Source organism: Mobula birostris, chromosome 4 (assembly GCF_030028105.1).
Source record: "Mobula birostris isolate sMobBir1 chromosome 4, sMobBir1.hap1, whole genome shotgun sequence".
NCBI classification, from domain to species: domain Eukaryota; kingdom Metazoa; phylum Chordata; class Chondrichthyes; order Myliobatiformes; family Myliobatidae; genus Mobula; species Mobula birostris.
In genome coordinates, this window is record NC_092373.1 from 78,251,171 (window position 1) to 78,278,419 (window position 27,249).

At 41.8% G+C, this 27,249-nt stretch overlaps 1 pseudogene; it reads right to left on the bottom strand.

Annotated features, from left to right (window-relative positions):
* Window positions 1–243: 243 nt before the first annotated feature.
* On the bottom strand, window positions 244–17,648 carry LOC140197035 (ubiquitin carboxyl-terminal hydrolase 35 pseudogene; annotated as a pseudogene).
* Between the last annotated feature and the right edge of the window lie 9,601 nt (window positions 17,649–27,249).

Consider the following 27,249-nt stretch of genomic DNA (forward strand, 5'->3'; position numbering starts at 1 on the left):
AGAAAGTAGTTACTGAGTTGAGACAGTGATCTACAATTTGCTGAAGAATTTACACATTTCTTCCCTGGAGGCCACTGTAAAAAGGAACTAACTCTGCAGTCTCCTCTTTTGCTTTTCCATGGGAGCTGATTATTTCAAATGGTACCACTCACACTGAATGCTTTTTATATTTTGTTTGCCTCTGTTTATTTGGAGATTTGGCAGTCGTGTTGTTGCTCAGCTAGTGACGCCAAATTAACTGCACTAGTAATCTTCATTCGAATGATCACACCTTTGTAGAATCTTGTTCGGCGGTGGAAATGTTAGGGATGGATCGATAGAAGTTTCCACTCTGAAGGAAATATTACCACAACAATGACAAATGATCCTAGTACCCACTTTCCCACTGAACATTCTACTAATGTTGTATCTGGATCTCGACATTCTATATGAGGTTCACTGTTTGAATATTTCAGTCCATGACAAATTCCTTACTAGTCATCTTTTCTTCATGTAGCCTGTCCAATAGATATTTTAAGTACTCTGAACAGTCCCGTTGTGCCCCTTGATTAAACCATGGAGGAGATGAAGCTTTCATGAAGCTACTGAGAGAAATGACAGGTCTCTGGCTATGTTCCAGGAAAGAAAATAACCATTGAAATTTTATCATTACTGACTGTGAATCCCTCCCCTTGAGTAGCATAACAGTATGACTGAAGTCCGAAGCCATGAAAAGGACCTAAATGACACAGTTCATGTAGCAGATATTGCCAAGATACGCCAGTCCTGTCTTTCCTTTATTTGATTTTGCAGCAAGTCTTCAGTGCAAAGATTCCAATATATTTTGTGTGACATCCAGACATTCTAATTGATCAGCTGCTTTATCCTTCCCTCATTTGGAATTGGAAAATTCTTTATTGCTTGTATGACATGTTTATATAGGTCACAGAAGCCTGAAAACTGGAATTTAGATAGGTGTTGCTGACAGCTTATAGCAAAATTGGACTCTTCTTTAGAAAGTGACATCATTAATTTTGAATGTGGGGAACAAGCACATGGAATGCTTCCGATGAAAGTTGGAGACTTAAAAGCATACATTTCAGCACAACAAGTGCTCCTGCACTTACAACTGGGAACAGAGGTTTGAGAACAGCTGTTCAATTTTTGAAAGCGTGACTTCAATCAAGATGCTGAACCTTCTCAGGACTTGAGCACATAGAATGGTAGTTCGCGCAGAACTTGAACCCAGGCAATGAGTGCTGCTCCTGAATAACATTAAACAGAACATAAAACACAGGAAACCCGTGTGGGTCAAAATTAAAAACTAATTACTTCATAACAAGGAGAATAAGGAAATTGTATTCACATAATGAGCATCAGAAAAAGCACAGTGACAGCTTAATGATAAAAGTAGTCATTAAGAAACTCCAAAAACTCAAGTAAATGACATCTTACACCACCAAGTTCAGGAAACTTTATTACCCTACAACCATCAAGATCCTGAACCGCTATGGACAACTTCATTCACCACTACTCTAAACAGATTCTACATCCTACAGGCTCACTTTCAAGAAGTCTTTACAACTTCTGTTTTCAGTGTTTTCATTTGCCCAGATTGTCTTCTTTTGCACACTGGTTGCTTGTCAGTCTTTGTCTGTTTTGTAAAATTCTATTTTCCCTGTAAATGTCGCGAGGAAATGAACCTCAAGGTAGCATATGTGCACTTTGATGATAAATTTACCATATTTCAAACTTTGAACTTTGGTGTCCAGGTGGAAGGAGAGATTAAAAGAAATTGTCTGTTATCTAGCATTCAGGCTTGGGGAAATCATGTTCAAAAAGTTATAATATGACAACAATTATTTTTCAACACAAGGAGGAATCTATGTATACATTGAGAACCAACAATAGGTAAATAGAGCAAGAAGAAAACTGCAGATGTGCTAGTCCAATAAAGCAACATTAACACCCTGGCATCTGGTTACAAACAGAACAATTAATGGAAAAATACATCTACTCTAAGTGCTCATCAAAAAGACACAGGAATATAATATAATTGAACTTTCCACAGTTTAAGGTTTCACAATCATCAACACGTTGGATTAGCCATAGAAATCTAATTTAGCTACTGGCTGCATTTTCGTAATTTCATAAAGAAGAGTCCATACATACTACTGGGAGGTTTTTTTTTCCATTGAATAGGGCTGGATTCCACAATATAAAGCAAATTTGATTATGTTCGTAGCAATATCATCAGACATCTCAAGTTACATGGGCCTGTCCCTTCAACTTGTCATCAAAAGCATATTGGTTTAACTTCAATTCACCTCTTAGAACTCACGTTTCCCTTAAACTGATAAATGGCATTGCATTCCTAGTTCTAAGATGACTGATCATAAATGGAAGTTAATGCAATAACAGTTAAGATTCCCAGAATATGAATTAGACCCAAAGTTCTTCAATATATCAATCCCAGGAAATGCAAAGAACCAAGTTAATGAATTGGATTTCTTGATCTATGTGGTTCATTCCTATACATGTTTATGCCTGTTTTCTTAATAATTATGCACTTCTTTTTAGAAGCTAGTTTTGGATATTACTGAATTTCCCTTTTAATCTTCAGAGAATGTGCACTGAACTCAAGCTGGACAGGACTGCTAATGTACTCAGAATATGTGTTAGTGCCCTATCTCCCAATGTGCACAATAATTGACACCTACAGATGAATGCTATCAAAATAACCTGATCTTTTCACCAAAGCCATCAGGCACATGTTGTGATCACTCAGCACATCTAAAGTCCACTTAGGATGGATTAGAATGGTAGAGCTAAAACACAAGTATTTGTAGGGTAACAATATAAAGTAACACTGTCTGTTTATTATGTGAGACATATGACCAAGAATGGTAGAAAAATACATTTATTTGGTCTGATCTGGTCTGAGCACAATCACAGAGAGAGGGTTTGTTTTTTTTTTCCTAAAGAGGAATGCAAAATAAATGGTAAAGGGTTAAAAGCGACTAAAACGGGGTTGTGGAGTTGTTTTTAGCATGTTCAGGGGGTGTGAATTCAAACTGGCTGCATCACCCCCTGGTATTAGTGGGTGGTGGGTATTGCTACTGCACAGGATTGAAGTAAGCTGCAAGAGTTGTAAACACTAGCCTCTATCATATCCAGGATATCTTCAAGGAGCGATGCCACAAAAAAGCAGTGACCGTCATTAAGGACCTTCATCGCCGGTCATGCCTTGTTCTCATTGCTACCTTCAAGAAAGAGGTATAGAAGCCTAAAGGTACACACTCAGTGATCCAGGAATAGCTTCTTCCCCTCTGCTATCTGATTTCTGAATGGACATTGAACCCATGTACCTCACTACACTTTTTATTTGTATTTTTGCACTACTTATTTAATTTAACTAATTAATAAATATATACTATAATTCAAGTTTTTTTTCCATTATTATGTATTGCATTGTACTGCTGCTGCAAAGTCAACAAATGTCATAACATATACCAGTGATATTAAACCTGATTCTGATCCTGATTCTGAAAGTACAGAGGAGCTTCAGAGGAAATGTTAGATTTTTTAAGAAATATGAGACAGGCATTTAAATGGGCAAGACATATATGTTTACAATCTAGTGTGGGCAAGTGTGATTCGTGAAGATGTGCAAAATGGTCAGCATAGAGGTAGTGGGCTGAATGGCTCATTTCCATGCTGTATGACTCCACATTAAGGAATTATTGAACCATTAATTGGATTTTGACTGAAAATTCTCATAGCATAAATACAAATGAAAAAAAAATGTCAATCATTAATGTCATGGCAACAAGGTTTAGCCAGTGTACAATACCAAAGTTCAGTGTGCATCTGCTTCCATGAATAAAAATGCAATATGTTTTGGCCCCCATGTTATTAATAAGAAACTTCAATAATTGGAAAAGACACATCATGCATCAATAAAACTACAACTGGAAAAGGACAGGGAATCGCAGTTCTCAGTTGGGAATTTTTGGCTTACCTAATTGCTGGTAATGATCGAAGCTTTTTGTTGGGAAATCCTGTCTTAAGTGAAGAGGGCTGATGCTGGCAATCATGACTTTTCTACAACTTTTTTGATATTGAGATTTAGGCTAATGGCTGGGCACAGATACAATTATTTTTTTCCCTGGTTTAAATATAAGTGAATTCATGAAGTACAGCATTTGTATTCTGAGTTTTCTTCCAATCCTGGCCTTCTTACCTATGTAAAGATGCCTGTAAATTTCTTGCTGAACAAAAATCTTTTACATAATATCCACTCAGAAAGACTGTCCTAGCATCGATGCTGGTGAGTTGACATTGCAGACAGTTTTGAAGCTGGGACCCAACGTAAATCTCACTCTCAATAAAGCCATAGAAAAGTGATGATTACTGACATCAGTCCTCTTCACTTAAATTAGGATTTCCCAACAAAAACTTCCAACATTGCCAAAATTAGTAATATCAAAAATTTTCAAATGAGATTCTGCTTCCTTTGTAAAAGTTTCGCAAAGGAGCAGTCAGTGGTCTAATGAAAGACATAAATCAGAGTCCTCTTGAATGCTTTGCAAAATTTATTCAAAAATATTTCTTGTAGATGTATCTCTGCTTCATTTATATGTTCTTTGCCCATTGCACCGCCAAGCTTATGAATCAGTCAATAACTTAAAAGGAGGTGAACTTTCATGAATGCTTTATTTCCTGAGATCATGAAATGCTCAATTTATGAAATATATGTATGATGACTGTGGGAGGCCTCACTTCAAAATTGACTGCAACTAGGAGAGATTCGTAAGAAACTCAAAGAAATAAATCTTGCTTCAAGTAAAAGTGAACTGGAAGATAACCTTACTTTCAATGAATATTTAAACTGATTCATTTCACCACTCTTTTGCAATATAAAATATCAGAGCTTGTAGGATTTGGAGTTGGTTAGAAAAGATTAAATAATAAAGCTTTAAATTTCTCTCAAGACACCCAGAATCAAATACAAATTTAAAGTAGTGCACAGCCCACAAAAAATGTAATTTAATCCTCTGATCTCATGACACCGGATGTCTTCTCTCTGAAGCTTATTTCTGAATGTGGTTTTCCAGCAAAATAACTGAGTTGTAATGGATAAACAGGACTGAGCAATATCTTACTGCCAAAGGTTTGAGTCAAATCAAAAGCAGTAAGAGGGATGCTTTGATTCCTCCAGCTGCACAACGCATTATTTGATATCTATCCAAAACTGAAATATGTTCCAGTGAAAAGTCATCAACTTGACACATATCTCTGGTTCTCATTTTCTCGCAGGTAGTCTGGCTTGCTGAGTATTTTCAGCATTTACTTCTTCCTATAACCTCAAGTGGTCTATCAGTTATGTCATACCTTCATGTACCATTAGAGCTGCTTTTGTTTTTTATTAAATCAGAATCAAAATCAGGTTTAATGTCACCAGCATATGTCGTGAAATTTGTTGTCTTTGCAGCAGCAGTACAATACAATACATAATGATAGGAAAACAATTGTGAATTCCAATAAATATATATTTATTTAAATTAAATAAGCAGTACAAAATTAAAAATAATAAAGTAGTAAAAGTAATAAGGTAGTGTTCATGGGTTCAGAAATTGGATGTCAGAGGGAAAGAAACTGTTCCTGAGGAGCTGAGTTTGTGCCTTCAGACTTCTATACCTCCTTCCTGATGGTAGCAATGAGAACAAACTATCAACAATGATATTTGATAAATTTTCTCTTTAACTAACTTTGCACATGAGTTAAGGAAAATAAATTTCTTTCCTTTCTCATTCACAGTAACACCTTTGTTAAATTAAGGATTTCTTTTCCTTTAAAGTTAAGACTGATTGGTGTCAATCTACCCTTGGGTAAACACACTGTATAGTCTTTGCATGCTATAACTGATCAGAGGAAATTGCTTTGAATTTAAGAAAATTTAAGAAAAAGAAATTAATTGTTGACCATTAATTCTAATATTGTTAAATAAAATACAATATACGTACTGTACAGGTTTGGTAGGGATATGGAGGGCTGTGGTCCCAGTGCAGGTCAACGGGAGTAGTCAGTTTAAATTGTTCAGCACAGAATAGATGGGCTGAAAAGCCTGTTTCTATGCTGTACTTTTCTATGACTCTATGATCTTTTAAACTGATAACATTTGAAACATTTGTTCAGAAAGGAATGGAGATAATCTCGTAACATTAAACTATATTGTGATTTATTTCTGCTTTAAGTGTTGAATAACTATTGTTACATTTGTTATTTTTCTTAAGAGATATTCAAAGATCAGGAGCTACTGATTAATATTTTCCCTTCGTCAAGCCATGAACAAAACTTATTGCATATAGTGCACATGAGAATGGTAACTCATATATACAGAACTCATTAGGTTCTGCGTTCACTGCCCACTCTAGCCTAAGCAAGTCTAAAGAGGAATTCCTATCCATTATTATATCGTTATATGATTAATTACACTTCTGTAATGTAACAGTTCTGCATTGGTACAGATTATAAATCCCCAGTACATATGAAAGCACATTCACCTATTACAGCATCTTGCCAGCTGATTAGTATGAATCAAGGAAACCCACTGACAGGAAACAAAAAGCAGAAATAAACAAGACCTTCTCAGAATGGCAGGTTGTGGGGTGCCATAAGGATCAGTGCCTGCTTGGGTCTAACTATTCATAATCTAGATCAACAATTTGGTTTATATGAGCAACTGTAACATTTCCAAGTTGTTGATGACATTATGCTAAATGATAATGTGAGCAGTGATGAGAATGCAAAGAATCTTCAAACGGTTACAGACAAACAATAAGTCAGCAACAACTGAAAGTTAATATACTGTTGCAGCATGCAGTTAAGAAGGTTACTGGCATCTTGGCCCTTATTGCTGTGGGATTTGAGTAAAGCATGAGAAATGTTTTAATTCAACTGCCCTATACCTCAGTGAGATCATACCTGAAGTGCTATGTAAATTTTTCCTCTCCTTAACTAAGAAAGATACTATCTAGAGAAGGAATGTGGCAAATATTGACTAGACTGATGCAGGGATCACACATAAAAGTTGCTGGTGAACGCAGCAGGCCAGGCAGCATTTCATCAGGACGAAGGGTCTCAGCCCAAAACGTCGACTGCACCTTTTCCTAGAGATGCTGCCTGGCCTGCTGCGTTCACCAGCAACTTTTATGTGTGTTGCTTGAAATTCCAGCATCTGTAGATTTCCTCGTGTTTGCTGATGCAGGGATGGTGAGTTTTATTAGGGATAACTTCAGCATACTGCATTTGTATTCTCTGGAGTTTAGAAAGCTAAGGCAAGAGCTCAATAAATTTACAAATTGCTACAATGCTTGATAGGCTAGATGCAGAGAGAATATTTTCCCTGGCTGAGGAGTTTAGATCTTGAGGTTAGAGACTCAAAGAAAGGGGCAGATCATTTAGGACAGAAATGTGGAGTAATTTTTTCTATCAAAGGCTGGTCAGTCTTCAGAGTTCTCTAGCTCTGAGGGCTGCAGAGGCTCAGACATTTATTGCATTCCAAACTAAACTTGTAGATTTCTTGCCGAAATCAGAAGATATACAGTCAGGGCAGGAAATGACTGGTCAGGAGAAGCAGGCTCAAGGAGCTGAGTAGTTTACTTCTGCTCTTATTTCTTATGTTCTCTCATGTTCCCCAAACACTCTAATGAATATACAACCAATCCTGCTCTACACAGTTCTTCCTACAGAGATAACCATAATTGTCAAATGTAACCATCATTTTATCCCTTTTTGCAACTGGGTCTATAATTTCATTTTATTCTTCATTTCTGCAGCTCAACTATCTGGAACCCAAGCCTATAATTACCTTTCCATTCTCATCCTAATCTACATACTGCTCTGAAATTGAGACATTGTCCAATTAACTATTGTAGAATTAGGTTGATGCCTCTACATGACTGCAGATTTTACAGTGAATCCACTATAAATGATACTGATTGTCCTGGATAAATTTAAGTTTCTATCAATCTATTTAACAAGTGATTGAAGTGCTTCATGTTTTCTTCAATAGCTGAGGATTTTTTAAAAAATTTATGCTGATAACAGTTTCTTGAAAACAATTGAATATTCTGCCTCAACATTTCCAATTTTGCCTGGAATGGTGGATTTTAGTTATGCGGAGAAAATAGATAGTCTGGGATTCATTGCCCTGGTGCAAAAAAGAGGCTATTGGATGATCTGACAAAGGTACTTAAAATTATGACAGACAGAGATAGGGTAGAGAGTAAAAATCTGTTTCCTGAGATGGGGCATGTTAAAAACAAAAGGGTGTAATGTTTAATGTGAGAGGAGGGAGTTTTAAAGTATCTGAGGTTAAGATTTTTAACAAAGAGAACAGAAGGTATATGGAATTTACCTTCAAGGGTGTGATGGAATCAGAAACAAACATTTGTGATAGTAATAGGTTTGCTGACCGCAAAGTTCTAAACTCAAATGTAAAGTCCTATCTGATATCAATAGCCATGAGTACTATAAGACATAAGACATAGGAGCAGAATTAGGCCATTTGGCCCCTCGAGTCTGCTCTGCCATTTAATCATGGCTAATCCTTTTTCATCCCCAGCCTTCTCCCCGAAACATTTGACGCCCTGGGCAATCAAGAACCTATCAATCTCTGTCACAAGTACACCCAACGCCCTGGCCTCCACAGCTGCCTGTGGTAACGAATTCCACAAATTCACAACCCTCTGGCTAAAGAAATTTCTTTGCATCTCTGTTTTAAATGAACACTCTATTATCCTGAGGCTATGCCCTCTTGTCCTATACTCTCCCCCACACAGGAAACATCCTTTCCACACCCACTCTGTCTAGGCCTTTCAACATTCGAAAAGTTTCAATGAAACCACCCCCATCCTTCTAAATTCCAGCCAGCACAGACCCAGAGCTGTCAAACATTCCTTGTATGATAACCCTTTCATTCCCATCTGGGACATTCCCTCTTCTCCTTACCACCACCAGGGAGGAAGCACGGGAGACTGAGGATGCACCCTCTGTGTTTTAGGAACAGCTTCTTCCCTGCTGCCATCAGATTTCGGAATGATGCATGAACCTATGAACACAACCTCACTATTCCTCACTTGCATTATTTATGAGTACTCTCACTAAAGGGAGATTGTACTGTAATTACCCAATGTTCAAAAACTAGTTTACTTTCTTGTTTATTCTGTATGGTGAGTTTAGCTGGCAATACCTACTATTTGAGTGGAGGATCCCCTCTCCCTACCAAAGAGAAGATACTTCCAGCAAACAAAGTAGTTTAAAACATAGTTCATTTATTTTCAGTGATACACAATTAAATTGAAACAACATTCATAAAACACATTTAAAACCACAGAGGATATTTACCTTCAACATTTCCAAATTACAAACCATTTCTAAAACACAAAGGATTTCCAAAACACAGGTATAGTTCCTATAAACTAAAAAGAAATACCAATGATGCAGACAAATGAATCATCCATAACAGAAGTCAAAGCTAGAGAAATGGAATTAAGTTCACCTTGTATTTCTTCCATAGCTTCTTGATGTTTCTTACCCTATTCCTAATAAGCCTGAACTATTCTCTACATTTATACACTTTTTCTACCCCTTGGGTGACTTCACACATATGTGATATTTCCTCAGATAGCCTTTTTAAGGTCTAAGTACATTTTGGAGACAGAGATCTTAGCTAATGCTGTAAAGCTAACTTCTCTAAGTACATTAAACTACCAACATTAATAGATCAGTTATTGATATATTAAGTGATATTATCTGGTCTGCAAGCTTCTTTGACTAAGTAACTTAGAAACAGCTTTTCTGTTTTAAAACAAGCCAAATTAAATGACACATTGTCTTATACTACACTCTAGAGCAGTAATAAACCAGGTGTAATGAGCTACATCTTTACTTCCCACAGACAGAGTATCTCCTATATATAGAGCTGGCTTGCAAAGCTGTGTTTTTAAGCTTCAAGCTTATTACTGTGTGCCATTTTCATTTTGAGAACTCAAGACTTTCTCCTGTTTATTACCAGAAGTTAGACAAAGCAATATTAGTTGAAAGTTTACTTACAACTCTTTGTGATCTTACAAGTAGCAGCTGCTGTGTTTAGAAAGCAAGATTAGTAAAACATGAGATCACCAACCCAAGAAAGTGAATATCTATTGCATCATTACTTAGACCATAAGACTATATGATATAGGTACAGAATTAGGTCATATGGCAAATCAAGTCTGCTGCACCATTTTGTCATAGCTGATTCATTTTCTTCTCAGCCCCAGTCTCCTGCCTTCTCCCTGTATCCCTTCATATCCTGATTAATAAAGAATCTATCAAGGTCTGCCTTAAATATACTGAATACATGGCCTCCATAGCCACTCAAGGCAACAAATTCCACACCTTCACCACTCTCTGGCTGAATAAATTCCTCCTGGTCTTTGTTCTGAATGGACTAACCTCTATTCTGAGGATGTGATCTCTGGTCTTAGACAACCCACCATAGGAAACATTTTCATCATATCTACTCTATCAAGGCCTTTCAACATTTGATAGGTTTTGATGAGATGCCCCTCATTCTCCTGAACTTCAGTGAGTGCAAAATTTCAGAGACACTTGGATAGGTACTAAAATAAATAAGGATGGAACTCTACAGACAAGAGAAAATCTGCAGGTGCTGGAAATCCAAGGAACACACACAAAATGCTGAAGGAACTCAGCAGGCCAGACAGCATCTATGGAAAAGAGTAAAGTCGACGCTTCAGGCCGAGACCCTTCAGCAGGGAAAAAAGATCAGGAGGCAGAGTAAGAAAATGGGGGGAGAGGAGGAAGAAGCACAAGGTGATAGGTGAAACTGGGAGGAGAAAGGGTGAAGTAACGAGCTGGGAAATTGATCGGTGAAAGAGATACAGGGCTGGAGAAGGGGGAATCTGATAGGAGAGGAAGAAGGCAATGGAAAAAAGAAAAGGGAGAGGAGCACCAGAGGGAGGTGATAGACAGGTGACGAGATAAGGTGAGAGAGGAAAATGGGGATGGGGACTGGTGAATGGGCAGGAGGGGTGGAGCTTTACCGCAAGTTCTAGAAATCGATGTTCATGCCCTCAGGTTGGGGGCTACCTGGACAGAATATAAGGTGTTGCTCCTCCAACCTAAGTTCGGCCTCATCATGACAGTACAGGAAGCCATAGACTGACATTTTGGAATCTGAATGGGTAGTGGAATTAAAATAGGTGGCCACTGGGAGATCCCGCTTTTTCTGGCAGATGTGTTGCTTAGAACTTTATAAAACTATTGTGGGATTAGGGTAGATGAGCAGAAAGGTCAGCATGGAGATGTTGCGGCAAAGAACCAATGTCTATGCTAACAACTCCACAACCATTTGTCTCTTTATGGTATGCACTATAAAATCCCTCTGGGTTGTCAAGATTGAGATTTGAGTTTTTAGTGAAACAGCCTTTATTTTCTGTGCACGTCATGATCATTAGATTGCCAGAGTCTGGTTAGGTATTTCCAACTATTACAGATGGCTCTCATTGAGTATCTCATTTGATTTTACTGTCAGTGAAATTTCAAATTTTCTTCTTTGAAAACTAATCGGAATCATGGTTGCTGGGAACTGTTCCCAACAATCCTATCAGATACCTTGTTTATTTTGCTGAGTAAAAACATTGAAACACAAGATGATCACCCAAGTTGCAGTATTCACAGAAGCTCCCAAACTGTAGATAACAGCCAATAAACTTCCACTATCACAGGTAGAAAGAATAATTAAAGCTATAGGTAGACAATTATCAATCACATGAACTTTGATGTAAATTTTCTGGTGAAAGATCGCACCATCAAGTATGTGCGACAGATTACTTGTAAACCATAAGGCAAGAGAATCAACTAAAAACGCTACTTATAACACCTTTCATGAAGCAATTGTGGTGAACTATGGCTGCAGACAGTGAGGAGGCAGGCAGAGGTGTGGCTGGTCTGGGCGATGAGCCATCCTGGGGCATTGCAAACTGCCAGATTTGCAGATGAAAGTGGTGTTGCTGCTGGAGATGGAGAGAGCATTTTGGAGAAGGTTGACGCAGAAGAGTTTCGATGTCAATTCTCCTAATGTGGGTGCGAGGTCGGATCACTCCAAATGCTGAGTTGGCTTGGTGAGATTGAGAATGGCTTTGTGCATGGCAGCCCAGGCATTTCAGGGCAGCTGGATTCAGGTCTTGGAATGTGGCACTACTCAGTCCCTTGGACAATTTGGATGTCAGCCCAGACAGAATGGAAATCAAGTGTCAGGAACGGAGGTGAGGGTCAGCTTATTTCACTCGTTCTCCCATGATATTCATTCCTTTCTCCCCAGTGAAGAGGCTGATCCAGCTGCTCTGTCTACACTTCTCTCCTACTGCTGTGAAAATTGGGGACAGAGGCATGGCTTGGGCCTACTGCAGCTGCTCCGGGAGTGGATCTGTGACTCAGTCTGGTTCCGATTGCTATTAGATTGCTTCTGCTGTTTGCATGATGTGGTTTTTTTTGTCTCTCTTTCTCTGTAGGACAGTTTTTGTTTTTTTTTGCTTTGTTTTTAATTGGGCTATTCCAGTTTCTTGTCTATTAGCAGTTAAGTTTTAAGGTGTTTAATTTATACATCTTTGGTAATAAATGTGCTTTAAAGGGGTATAGCTACTAAGACATTAAGAAGGATGTGAGTCTATCATTGGGCCTTTTGTTAACCCAAGTTGGCCAAACCTTCTGATCACAGATGTGATTTCATTCAAAGGCCCGGGAGAAGGAAATTCTTCTTTCATATACAATTGACAGAAGTGCTTCACCTAAGCTTTACAATGTCTCCTCTTGGCCTTTCACATTCCCACATATCTAGGAACAGTTTATGCCTGCACTATGCCACGTGATAGGAATGAAAAGAGAAGGGAAGGGACATAATAATTTTCTAGAACGATTACTTTTTAAATAAAATCCAAGTTATAATGAGGTGGCATGAAGACAGAAAGAATCACATTTGGAAGCCACTAGTTTTTTAAGCCCCTAAAACTCCATAAACAATAATACAGAAAAATATATTCTACTGTGGCGACCCACTTTCTGGCACACACGAACCGGCTCACAACAGCGCGCGCAGACAGAGGGCCGGCCCCAAAAAGGGCGCCAGGCCATCTTCACCAGCGGGGGAAAATCCTGCGCGCGGAAAGGGTCTGGGAATATGCATTCCCCACAGCAGTCCCGCCCAGGGAGGGCGGGAACGGGAAGGCTTTAAAGCAGGCCGCGAAGTCTGAATAAATCTCTTTCATCGCAACTCTAACTCACCGACTCCGTGTGGTTATTCTAGCGCTGTGTGTAGCACACCGCTACAATTGGTGACCCTGACGGCTCAAACGATACTTGGACCAGAGATGACCGACGCTGCATCTGTTCACGCAGTTTCGTTAAAACTGCCCAGCTTCTGGATGCTGCAACCCCAATTATGGTTCGAACAAGCAGAAGCACAATTCCACATTCGGCAGATAACCTCAGAGTCCACTCGCTACTACTACGTGCTGAGCTCACTCGACCAGGAGACAGCTGCACAAGTTGAGGAGTTTATACAGTCGCCCCCGGAGGACGGCAAATACACAGCATTCAAAGCCCTGCTCATAAGGACTTTCGGACTCTCACGGCGCAAACGAGCACGTCGCTTAATGCACCTGGATGGTTTGGGAGACAGGCTGCCGTCAGCATTAATGAACGAGATTCTGGCCCTGGCTGAAGGACACAAACCCTGCCTCATGTTTGAGCAGGCGTTCCTAGAGCAACTGCCTGAGGACATATGCCTGCTGCTGTCCGACGCAGATTTCAGCAACCCCCGGGAGGTGGCGGCCTGAGCAGATGTGCTGTGGAATGCCAGGAAAGAGAGAGGGGCATCCGTCGCACAGATCACCAAGCCGCGTGCCCAACAACAGACCAGACCAGGCCCGGCAGCAGAGCCTACAAAACCCGGCGACGGGAGTGAGGAGCCCAACGAACAATGGTGTTTCTACCACCAGCGGTGCGGCACAGAGGCTCGCCGCTGCAGACCACCCTGCAAATTCCTGGGAAACGCCAGGACCAGCCGCCGCTGATGGCTACGGCGGCTGGCCATCAGGACAGCCTCCTGTACGTCTGGGACAAGCAGTTGGGACGACGCTTTTTGGTCAACACCAGAGCGGAGATCAGCGTCTTACCTCCAACGAGTTACGACACCCGCAACAGAGAGCCGGGACCCACCCTGAGAGCCACAAATGGCAGCACAATACGAACATAAGTCACCCGCACGGTGCGGCTACAGTTCAGCTCCAGCCAGTTCGCATGGGACTTCACACTGGCCGCCATGGCCCAACCACTCCTGGGGGCGGATTTTCTATGAGCCCACAGCCTGCTGGTCGACCTGCAAGGGAAGTGATTAGTCCACGCCAAGACTTTTCAAACATTCTCCCTGGGTGAAGCACAGTTGCCAGCCCCACACCTGGACTCCATCACGCTGTCCGACGACGAATTCACCAGGGTCCTGAAGGATTTCCCATCAGTACTGACACCGCAGTTCACGGCAGCCATGCCCAGACACGGAGTACAGCACCACATCCCAACTCAGGGACCACTCTTCCACGCCCGTGCTCGAAGGCTTCCCCCGGACAAGCTCTGACTGGCGAAGGAGGAGTTCAAGAAGATGGAGGAATTGGGGATCATACGACGGTCCGACAGCCCATGGGCCTCCCCCCTTCACATGGTGCCCAAGGCAACGGGGGGCTGGAGACCATGTGGTGACTACCGCAGACTGAACGAGGCTACAACGCCAGACTGCTACCCTGTACCGCACATTCAAGACTTCGCAGTAAACCTACACGGCGCAAGGATCTTTTCCAAGGTAGTCCTCGTCCAGGAATACCGTCAAATCCCTGTACATCCGGACGACATCCCCAAAACAGCACTTATCACCCCGTTCGGACTTTTCGAATTCCTCCGAATGCCGTTTGGTCGAAAGAATGCCGCACAGACTTTCCAGCGGCTAATGGACGCGGTGGGACGCGACCTGGACTTTGCATTCATCTATTTGGACGACATCCTCATAGCCAGCAGTAGTCGGCAGGAGCATCTGTCCCACCTCCGCCAGCTCTACTCCCGCCTGAGCGAATTCGGCCTTACAATCAACCCAGCCAAATGCCAGTTCAGACTCGACACCATCGACTTCCTGGGCCACAGGATTACTAAAGACGGGGCAACCCCTCTGCCCGCCAAGGTAAACGTGGTCCGCAACTTCCCCCGACCCAACACAATCAAAGGCCTGCAGGAATTCGTGGGTATGGTGAATTTCTACCACTGCTCCCTCCCCTCAGCAGCCAGAACCATGCGACCCTGTTCACTCTAATGTCGGGTAAGGGCAAGGACATTACCTGGGACGAAGAGGCCGCAACCGCTTTCGTTAAAACCAAAGAAGCCTTGGCAAACGCTGCGATGCTAGTGCACCCCAGAACGGACGTTCCTACTGCCCTCACGGTGGACGCATCCAACACAGCAGTCGGTGGAGTGCTGCAACAACTCATCGAGGGCTGCTGGCAACCCCTGGCGTTCTTCAGCAAACACCTATGACCACCCGAACTCAAATACAGTTCTTTCGACCGGGAGCTATTGGCACTATACCTGGCAATCCGGCATTTCAGGTACTTCTTAGAAGGTAGGCCCTTCACCGCATTCACGGACCACAAACCGCTTACCTTTGCGTTCACAAAGGTGTCCGACCCCTGGTCGTCCCGCCAGCAGCGACATCTGTCCTACATCTCCGAGTACACGACGGACATCTGGCATGTTTCGGGAAAGGACAACGTCATGGCGGACGCACTTTCCAGACCGACCATACAGGCCCTGTCCCAGGGGGTGGACTATGCAGCGCTGGCAAAGGCACAGCAGGCAGACGCTGAGATCTCCAGTTACAGGACTGCAGTCTCCAGTTTGCAGCTCCAAGACCTCCCCATACGCCCAGGTGAGAGGACCCTACTGTGTGACGTAGCTACCGGCCAACCCCGCCCCGTCGTCCCAGCAGCCTGGCGCCGGCAGGACAACCGTCCGGCTGGTTGCCAACAGGTTCGTGTGGCATGGACTGCGTAAGCAGGTCAGTGAATGGGCCAAAACGTGCATGCAGTGCCAAACGGCCAAGGTGCAGCGGCATACCAAGGCTCCGCTGCAGCGGTTCGAACCCACCCGCCGGAGGTTCGACCACATCCATGTGGATATCGTGGGGCCCCTGCCAGTGTCACGAGGAGCGTGGTACCTCCTAACTATGATAGACCGATTCACCAGATGGCCAGAGGCAGTCCCGCTCACCGACACCACCTCCAAATCCTGCGCCCGAGCACTGATCGCAACTTGGGTAGCCCGCTTCGGGGTACCGGCCCACATTACCTCCGACAGGGGCGCCCAGTTCACCTCCAGCCTGTGGTCGGCTGTGGCCAGCCTTTTAGGATCTCAGCTACACCACACAACTGCCTACCACCCACAGTCGAACGGACTAGTGGAGCGCTTCCACCGCCACCTGAAATTGGCTCTCAAGGCCCACCTGGAGGGGCCTAACTGGGTGGACGAGCTTCCCTGGGTCCTGCTCGGAATCCGCACGGCGCCCAAAGAGGATCTGCACACCTCGTCGGCCGAGCTGGTGTATGGCGCACCCCTGGTCATCCCAGGAGAGTTCATACCAGCCCCAAGGGGGCAAGGGGAAGAACCCACAGCAGTCCTGGACAGACTACGTGAGAGGCTCAGTAACCTGGCCCCCATACCCACTTCACAGCACGGACAGAGCTCGACCTGCGTACCCAAAGACCTGCAGAACTGTAAGTTTCTTTTTGTACGACGGGGCGGACACCGGGCACTGCTACAGCGGCCCTACGAGGGGCTGTTTAAGGTGATCAGGAGCAACGGGTCCACGTTTGTGCTGGACATTGGGGGGAGAGAGGAGGTTTTCACAGTGGACCGACTCAAACCGGCCCATGTGGACTTGGCACAGCCGGTCCAGGCTCAGGCACCGCGGCGCAGGGGCAGACCTCCCAAACAGAGGCTGATCCAGACTGTGGACATTGGGGGAGGTATCGCCGGTTCTGGGGTGGGGTTATGTGGCGACCCACTTTCTGGCACACACGAACCGGCTCACAACAGCACGCGCAGGCAGAGGGCCGGCCCCAAAAAGGGCGCCAGGCCATCTTCACCAGCAGGGGGAAAATCCCGCGCGCAGAAAGGGTCTGGGAATATGCATTCCCCACAGCAGTCCCGCCCCAGGGAGGGCGGGAACGGGAAGGCTTTAAAGCAGGCTGCGAAGTCTGAATAAATCTCTTTCATCACAACTCTATCTCACTGACTCCGTGTGGTTATTCTAGTGCTGTGTGTAGCACACCGCTACACTACTATGAATCAATTTCACAGACAGAGGATTAAATTCAGCTGCCCTCAGAAGTGGGCATAGGCCTTACCATATGGGATTACCTATGGCTGTTGTCCCTGATGCTGGCTGCACTCCAAATTTGCAGAGTCATTGCTACTTGTTATTGGGAAACCCATTCTGATGTGAGAATTTTACATGTTCAAATGTCATATCCTTCCATTTGCATCCTTACCGCAGGCATTGTTTAATGCATTGCAATCCCCATCACTCATCCAATAACAATCTCTCACAAAAAGACTCATTCTGACATAGAAAGGTCCCCTGCACTCTCCGTGCAGCTGCCAGTCTCATATTCACATCTCATAGCCTCCAAGGGAGACTGCGTACAAAACCAGACAGTTCAGCCCACTGAATCCATCCGGTTCAGCAACCACCTCTTTACACTAACTTCACACTAATCCCATTCTGTTTTATTCTCCCCACATTCTCATCAACGTCCTCCAGAATCCACCACTCACCTACACCCTCAGGGCAACTTGCAGGGGCCAATTAGCGAACACCCCTGCACATCCTTGTGATCTGGGGGGAACCCTAGCATTTGGAAGAAACTCATGTGGTCATAGGGATAATTTGCACTGCCCATTGTCAGGGTTGAACCTGAGTCACTGGCATTCTGAGTCAGTGGATCTACTGGCCAGCAATTCAACTACAATGATGACATCAACCCAACTGCTCAGTTGAACAGTGTTTACTTCCTTACAGGACACAATGTCAGAGATATCGCTAGATAACGGGATAGGGTTAGACATGACTGCATAACCTCACCCTCATGGAGTGCAGTGTGTGGTGAGCTGAAATGATCAGAATTGGCAGTATTTCCTTACCTAAGCCTTGTTTAAGCATCCTTGCCAGACCTAATTCCTCTGGGCTGTTTCACTAGGACGATTTCAGCAGGTGAGGAACGTGACTAACGGCCACCTTCTGAAAATGAATTAGGAGTGACCTTGCTACTGATGTTAGATGCTGAGGACTATAGAGAGCATTCTGACTGTTTGCTTCACCATCTGCTATAGTGTTACAAATATTGGGATTACTAGAGGCTGCAGAGGATCGTAGACTTATCCAGCTGCATCCCCATCCCCTCTATCGAAGACATCTTCAAAAGGTGGTGCCATCATTGGAGACCCTCACTATCCAGGATATGCCCTCTTATTGCTACTACCATCTGGAAGGAGGTTCAGGAGACTAAGTACACACACTCAATATTTTTTGGAAGAGCTTTTTCTCCCTTCTGCCATCAAATTTCTGAATTGTCTATGAACCTATGAAAATACAACATTCCTCTTTTACACTTTTTATTTCTTATTGTATTTTATCATATCTTCTTCATGTCTTGCACTGTACTGCAGCAAAAATAATCTACACATTTCATGATATATGTCAGTGATAATAAACCTGGTTCTGATTAGTGAAAACTGCCATCTTTGAGGATAAAGATATTTGTAGTTGCCTCCCATTAGTTGTCCAGTTGCCCACTACTGTTCATGCAAAGTTTTGATCTAAATTTAGGTTGTGAGAGTCTGACATTGCCTGTTTTGCTATTTTCATAACTGGAAATAGACTCTAATTGTCTATCCTATCTGTACCTCTCTTAATTTTATATGGAGTCAAAGAAAAATGCAGTAACACAGGTCCTAATGCCGAACTAGTTCATTCTGACTATGATACTCTCCTATACTTCTATCAAATTGCTGGGAATTTATCTCCACAAGGACCACAGAGTGGTCACCTAACAAAGTTGTCTTGGACAGATGTATTTATTACAGGTAGATTGGAGAGGATAACATTCAGTAGGTTTAACCCCTGATTAGATCATTCACTGACTACCATAAATCTAAGCTGGCTGCTATGTTCTCTCTAGCAATGAGTTATCCAATTTCCATCAGTATCTTTGCTGCTTTCAGCCAAAGAAGGATGGTAGGCAGTAAATAGGAGGGGGTTTTATTGCCCACCTGTGACTTCATGCCTCAAGATTTGTTCCAAATCAGCACTGAGGATTTCCACATCACTTTCTCCATATGTATGCACTGGTAGGTCTATCTGCTGCCCCCTCTAGTGGGTCTATCCTGCTGGTGCAATAAATTGTACCCAGGTGTATGACAGCAGAATCTGGAATTTTGCCTACACTGTCCATTTCTGCATTTAGTAGCAGCACACTACAAATGTGCATGATCATATTGGGTACAACTTTGAATCAGATACCGTGAAAACGTCAATGCAACATGATCTCAAGAATCACACGTGTGTGTTGCTTGAATTTCTAGCATCTGCAGATTTCCTCGTGTTTATGATCTCAAGAATCATGCTTTTTAATGCTCGTTCTATTTATTATAAATCCACACCTGTCTTAGTGATAGATCTATTCTATTTTTCTTTGTATAATGATGGTTAATGATATCTATCGAGAAAGTCAACAGCTAAGGACTTCCTATTTATTTAACGTTTTGTGAAAGGGGGAAGAGCCTTTGGAGGGTAGATGAATCCATAAATCATTCCTCATACATACTACTCACTGATTATTTTCTCCTTTGAATTTTGTGGACAAATTCAGCTCCTAAGAGGGAGAGAGAACATGAATTTTGTTTTTTATAAGGACTGTATTGTTTCAGTGTAGCTCTAGTAGCTGAGACAGGGGAGGGGAATTGTTTATCCATTGGGATTGGGGGTGGGGCATGAGAAGAGAAAGAGAAGTCAAAGAATTGATTTTTTTCCCCTCTCAACGCTGGTGACGTTAAAGCTATCATTTGTTTTTTCTCATTAATCATGACTCTGCCTCAATCAGTCTCTCGGTTTTGAGGAAAGGTAATTGAAGACAGTCACTCTGTGGCATTGGGCATGTGAGGAGAGAGATGCAGTGCTAAGTAGAGCAGTGTAATGGCACAAACAGCTGCAGAGCCGACAAGCGAGCGCAACGTTTTAGTATGATTCAATTGCGTACTTTAAATGTGATAAATGGCGAGCCATTTTTCATTTGTCAGAGGGCTAGATTAGGTCCTCTGTGAGCTGTAATGAATTCCATTGTTTAGCCTCAGTAAATACTTGCCAGATCAATTTTTAATAGAATTTTCACACTTTCCTTTAACAATTTTACTCTTTATTTATATGTCTCCCACCTGAACTGAGTTTGTATCTACCATTTGATTGGACAAATGGGTACAGACATTTTATTTTAACATTGTAACATCAATGAAAACCAAGCCTTCAACATTTTTTGTTATATAAGAAACTACTGCCTCAAACTAGAAGCAGTACTATTCTTTTCTATTTATATCCAAAGGATATGAACCTATGAATGTATGAATACATGATCAGGGAGTGGTAACAGGAGCAGCTCTCTCAGATCCTCAGTCTCTTTCCACTTATTGAGAATATGGCTCATCTGATTGAAGAATTAACTCTGAGCTCCCACTTTTCATTTCAACCGTTTTACAAGAACCTATGTTATCTATTTCTGCCTATTCAAGTATTCTACTTGTGCTACCCTTTGACGATTTGCAAAGGCTCTAGATCCTCAGAAACAATTTTGTCTCTTTTCTTAAATGGTGATTTTTCATTTTAAATAGTTACCCCAATTTCTAGATTCTTCCACAAATGGAAACAATTTCACCACATTCTCCCTGTTAGTGCCCCTCATGATCTCATATATTTCAACCAACTCTTTTCTCATTCTTCTTGACTCTAGTGAAATAAACTTAGTCTGTCTGATTTTTCCTCATACAACCTGTCATTTATCTATTAATGTACTAAATCTTCTCAAAATTGTTTTCTTACATCCTTCTTTTAAAAATAAGGCAAATAGTGCACACATTTACCTGGAGGTGATCTCACAAATACTCTATGTAGATGAAATATATGTACTATGTCCTGTGTCTAACAAACAGAAATTATAAGATATTTTTTATTTGAAACATTAACTGCTTTCTCTTTCTAAAGAAGCTGCTTCGCTGAGTTCTTCCATTATTTCCATTTTTGTTACAAAATAATCTCCTGTCACTCACCCATGAGCTGAAGATAACAATGTCAAGACCAAAAGGTACAGCACTATAAGGTTTAGGTATTTTATTAAACTTGGACTTGGATTTGGATGAAGACTCATACAGCCAGATTTGGGAACAGCTTCTTTCCAACTGTGATAAGATTGCTGAACGGATCCTGACCCGGATCTGGGCCGTACCCTCCAAATATCTGGACCTGCCTCTCGGTTTTTTTGCACTACCTTACTTTCCATTTTTCTATTTTCTATTTATGATTTATAATTTAAATTTTTAATATTTACTATCGATTTGTAATCCAGGGAGCGGGAAGGGCAGAATCAAATATCGCTGTGATACATTCTAGTATCAATTGTTTGGTGACAGTAAAGTATAGAGTAAGTAGAGTAAAAGTATAAGTAGCAGTAAGAGTGGAATTTTACATAATTCATTTCATTCTGTAAATCTTCTGCAAATACAAGTATTTTTGCCACACATCATAATCTCAGTTAAATTTTTGGTGGTTCTCATCAAGTTTTTAATTTCAATCCATCTGTCATAGTGAACTACCTCACAGAAACAGGCCCTTGAGCCCATTTAGTCCATGATGGACTGTTATTCTGCCTAGTCCCATTGATGGGCACTTGGACCACAGCCTCTCCCATCCATGTACTTACCCAAACTTATCATAAATGTTTCAAATAACACCACTCCCACAGGCAACTCATTCCATACTTGCAGCATCTTCTGAATGAAGAATTTCCCCCTCAGATTCCTCTTATTTTCTTCACATTTCACACTAAGCCTATGATCTTACTTCTAGTTTCCCCCAACATCAGTGGAAATAGCACGCTTGCATTTACCCTATCTATACCACTCATATTTTTGTACACCTCCGCTACACTCCAGGGAATAAAATCCTAAACTATTCAACAGTTCCAGATAAGTCAGGTACTTAGGACTCGACCACGTCCTTGTAAATTGTCTCTACTCTTTTAATCTTCAAATTCAGATTTGTTGATCACATGTACATTGAAGCATACCTAGAGAAATGCATCATTTGCATTAACAACCAACAGTCCCAAGGATGTGCTGGGGACACCCTCATGTGTTGACACTTATTCAGGCACCAACATAGAATGCCCTTATTGATATCCTTCCTGTAGGTGGTTGACAAGGACTGCACACCATACCCCGAATATGGCCTCACCAATGTATTAAAAATGCTGGTTCACCGGCATTTTTTGTGCGTGTTGCTTGAATTTTCAGCATCTGCAGATTTCCTCGTGTTTGTGTTCACCAATGTATTATACAGCTTCAGCATAACATTGCAACTCCCGTACTCAGTACTCTGATTTATGAAGGGCAATGTGTTCTCATTATGTCCCTATCTACCAATAACTTCCAAGGAATTATAAATTTCTATTCCCAGATCCCTCTGTTCTGCTGCAATCTTCGGGGCTCTGCCATTCACTGGATTGTCCTCCCAAAGTGCAGCACCTCACAAATGTCTGCAGTGTGCAAGCTGTTTTGCTATATTTCAGGGTATTTAAATATGTTTCTCGCTAGCAGCTGACCACACAGTGATGCCATAAAAGAGCGCAATGTGCAATATTAACAAGAGAACCTGGCTTCAGGAACTCCAAAGGGAAGAGATTTTATGAAGTGAAATTCAGCCCAAATAATATAATATTTCAGTCCATTTATTAACTATGGTTCTATTGTTTAATCAGGTCAGTAAGTTACCTGTGGAACCAACTTATTTCTTGAAAGTGAATATAATCTTAAAACTGGAGTTCACTTTGACAAACAAAACATGTTGAGTGACAGTTGGATATATGTCGCTAGCAAGACAGCGTGATAGGAAATTTATCTACAAGTTCTCTGATATGTGATAAACGCCACAATTTATTTTATATCGAAAAAATGTGCAGTGTGTGAATTGATTTAGACTTGTTGAAAATTACCTTTAGTATATTTTTGCAAGTGTTCATCTCTGAAGAGGCAAGAAACATTAGCAGAAGAGAAAAATGTATTTGTTCCCTAGACTGGCTGGCAATTTTCACAGGCACGAAGCAACACACACAAAATGCTGGAGTATTCATTTCCATAGATGTTGCCTGGCCTGCTGAGTTCCTCCAGCATTTTGTCTGTATTGCTTTGGATTTCCAGTGTCTGCTGACTTTCTTGTGTCTTCAGAAACACTATTCCAAAATGGGATTTCAATAAAAACATAATGTCAGAACAATGTTTCATTTTGCATTTTGTTTAATAAGGTTGTAAAACATGTACTGCACACACGTAGGCAATTGATCCCAACTACTTGAGACTGTTGGAATGTTTCACACAAGCCCTTACCTGTCCATCACCAGAATGACATATTTAATTTCTGAATTCAGTTATCCATATGGCCTCTGGGAAAGATAATCAATTTGGCATCAGATGAAGGATAGTTTTATTCTGTATGTTCATCCCTAATAGTTACTAGATCATGGGCTAATCTAAATTTATAGGGTATTTAAATGTTATTGTGGTGAAAGAACAGTCTCAACCTATTACCCTATACGTGCTCTATATACCCAAAATATTTGTTAACAACTGCAATGTAAGGTTCCGATCCAAAGATCAGAAATATAGAAAATCAAAGCTAACGTTGAAAAGAAGTTGGAAATTACTTTCAAAAACTCACCCAGTCTTAAAATCATTCAAAATATTGAAATGAATAAAGGAAATCTCCCTCCTTTCTCCAGGTAGTTGACTTCTTCCACTCACTGGAACAGAGACAGCAGTGCTCAAAGTTCAGTTTATCCCTTAACAGTCTCCGTTGGCATGCTGGGAAGTGCATACAAGATGATACTACACATAGGACTCCGTAAGGGATCTGACCAAGCATCACCTGTGTACCAGGAGCATCTGGTCAGGAGATACTTCTACTATTACTTCCTATCAGGAAAACCCAACAGCATAATTGACAGTGATGGCTTTGGTCCTTGATGTGCTCAATCACTTTTATGGATGCTTTTTAAGGGAGAATAACTCTAAACCTGTGTGAATCGTCACAGGATTAGATACCCTGTGATCTCTGTCTTGGAAGCTGATGTCAGAAAATCATTCAAGAGGGTAAACCCTCACCAGGAATGAAACCTGGTGGTGTACCTGGCAGAATACTCAAAATTTATGCTAACCAGTTGGCTGGAGTGTTCAGGGACATCTTCAATCTTTCACTGTTGCAGCTGGAGGTTCCCACCTTCCTCAAAGTGGCATCAATCATACCAGTGCCCAAGAGGAGCAGGGTGACTGTTGCCTGGTAGCACTGACTTCTATAGTAATGAAGTGCTTTGAGAGTTTGGTCATGGCTAGAATTAGCTTCTGCCTGAGCATGAACCTGGACCTGCTTATCACCACAAGAGATATAAAGTAGATATCATCTCATTGGCTCATCAGTCTGCCTTGGAGTAACAAGACAACAGTAAAACATTATGTCAAGCTGCTGTTTATTGGTTACAGTTAGTACTCAATACCATTATTCTCCCAATATTAATCAGCAAGCTTCTAAACCCTACTGTACATCCCTCTGCAAATGGGTCCTCGACTTCTTTATCAGGAAATAACAGCAAGACTGGATCTATAACATCACTTCCTCACTGACAATCAACACAGGAGTACCTCAAGGATGTGTGCTTAACTCATTGCTCTACTGTCTCTTCAGTCATGACTGTGTGACTAGAGGCAGCTCAGACATCATCTATAACCTCACCAATTACACCTCCATTAATGGCAGAATCTTGAAAGGCATTAAGAAGTTGTACAGGACTGAGATATATATCAGCTGGTTGAATGGTGTTGCAACAACATCACACTCAATGTTAGTAAGACCAAGGAATTAATTGTGGACTTCAGGAAGGAATAGTCCAATGGACATTGAGGGGGTCAGTAGTGGAAAAGGTGAGCAGTGTCAAGAATCTTTGTTAAACATCTTTTAACAAAGAATGATTAACTCAGAGTGGATCAATCATAAATGCATTTAGTTTACTTGCAGCAAGGGAAGACAAGAGCGAATGACGAAAAAACTGACAGTATAGTTCCAGATGTCAGGGGGCATGAAGTGTGTGAAAATACCATAACTAGACAGAAGGTTCTTGGAAAATTGAAAGATCTGAAGGTGGATGTCACCTGGACCAGACAGAGTGTACACTGCAGAGTCCTGAAAGAGGTAGCTAAAGAGGTTGTGGAGGCATTAGTAATGATCTTTCAAGAATCATTAGATTCTGGAATGGTTCCTGAAGTCTGGAAAATTGCAAATATCACTCCACTCTTCAAGAAGGGAGGGAGGCAGAAGAAAAGAAACTATAGGCCAGTCAGTTTGACCTGTTGGGTTGGGAAGATATTGAAATCGATTATTAAGATGAGGTCTCAGGGTACTTGGAGGCACATGATAAAATGGGCTGTAGTCAGCATGATTTTCTCAAAGGAATGTCTTGCCTGACAAATTTGTTAGAATTCTTTGAAGAAATAACAAGCAGGATAGACAAAGGAGAATTGGTTGCTGTTGTATACTTTGACAAGTGCCACACATGAGGCTGCCTAACAAGCTATGAGCCTATCATATTACAGGAAAGATTATAGCATAGATAAAGCAGTGGCTGTCTGGCAGGAGGCAAAGAGTAGGAATAAAAGGAACCTTTTCTGGCTGGCTGATTGTAACTAGTGGTATTCCACAGGGGTCTGTGTTGGGACTGATTCTTCTTATGTTATATGTCAATGATTTGGATGATAGGATTGATGACTTTGCAGACCATATGAAGATAGGTGAAGGGGCAGGTAGTTTTGAGGAAATAGAGAGGCTGCAGAAGACCATAGAGTGATTAAGAGGATGGGAAAAGAAGTGGCAGATAGAGTGCAGTGTTGAGAAGTATATGGTCATGCACTTTGGCAGGAGAAATTGAAGAGTAGATTATTTTCTAAATGGAGAAAAAAAACAAAAAACTGAGGTGCAAAGGGACTTGGGAGTCCTTGTGCAGGATTGTCTAAAGTTTTATTTGTAGGTTGAGTCTGTGGTGAGGAAGGTAAATGCAATGTTAGCACTCATTTCAAGAGAACTAGAATGTAAAAGCAAGGATGTAATATTGAGACTATGTAAAGCACTGGTGAGGCCTCACTTGGTGAATTGTGAGCAGGTTTGGGCCCCTTGTCTTCAAAAGGGTGTGCTGAAACAGGAGAAGGTTAAAAGGAGATTCTTGAAAATGATTCCAGGATTGAATGGCTTGTCATATGAAGAGCATTTGAAAGCTCTGGGCCTGTATTCACTAGAATTCAGAAGAATGAGGGATGACTTCATTGAAACCTATCAAATGGTGAAAGACCTTGATAGAGTGGATGTGGAGAGCATGTTTCCTATGGTGGGACAGTCTTAGACCAGATGACACAGGCTCAGAATAGAGGGTGTCCTTTTAGAATGGAGATGAGGAGGAATTTCTTTAGCCATAGAGTGGTGAATCTGTGGAGTTCCTTGTGACAGACGGGTGTGGAGGCCAAGTCTTTATGTATATTTAAGGCAGAGGTTGATAAATTCTTGAAAGGTCAGGGCATGAAAGGACATGGCGAGAAGACAGCAGATTGGGGCTGAGAGGAAAGTTGGATCAGCCATGATGAAATGGCGGAGCAGACACAATGGGCCAAATGGCCTACTTCTGCTTCTATATCTTGTGGTCTGATAGTCACTCTTTTATACATAAGTTCAAGGACAGGTTGCGTTCTGTTCATCTGCTTAATCAGTGTATTTGTCATTCTGCTAGGAATGTATGTGCGGGT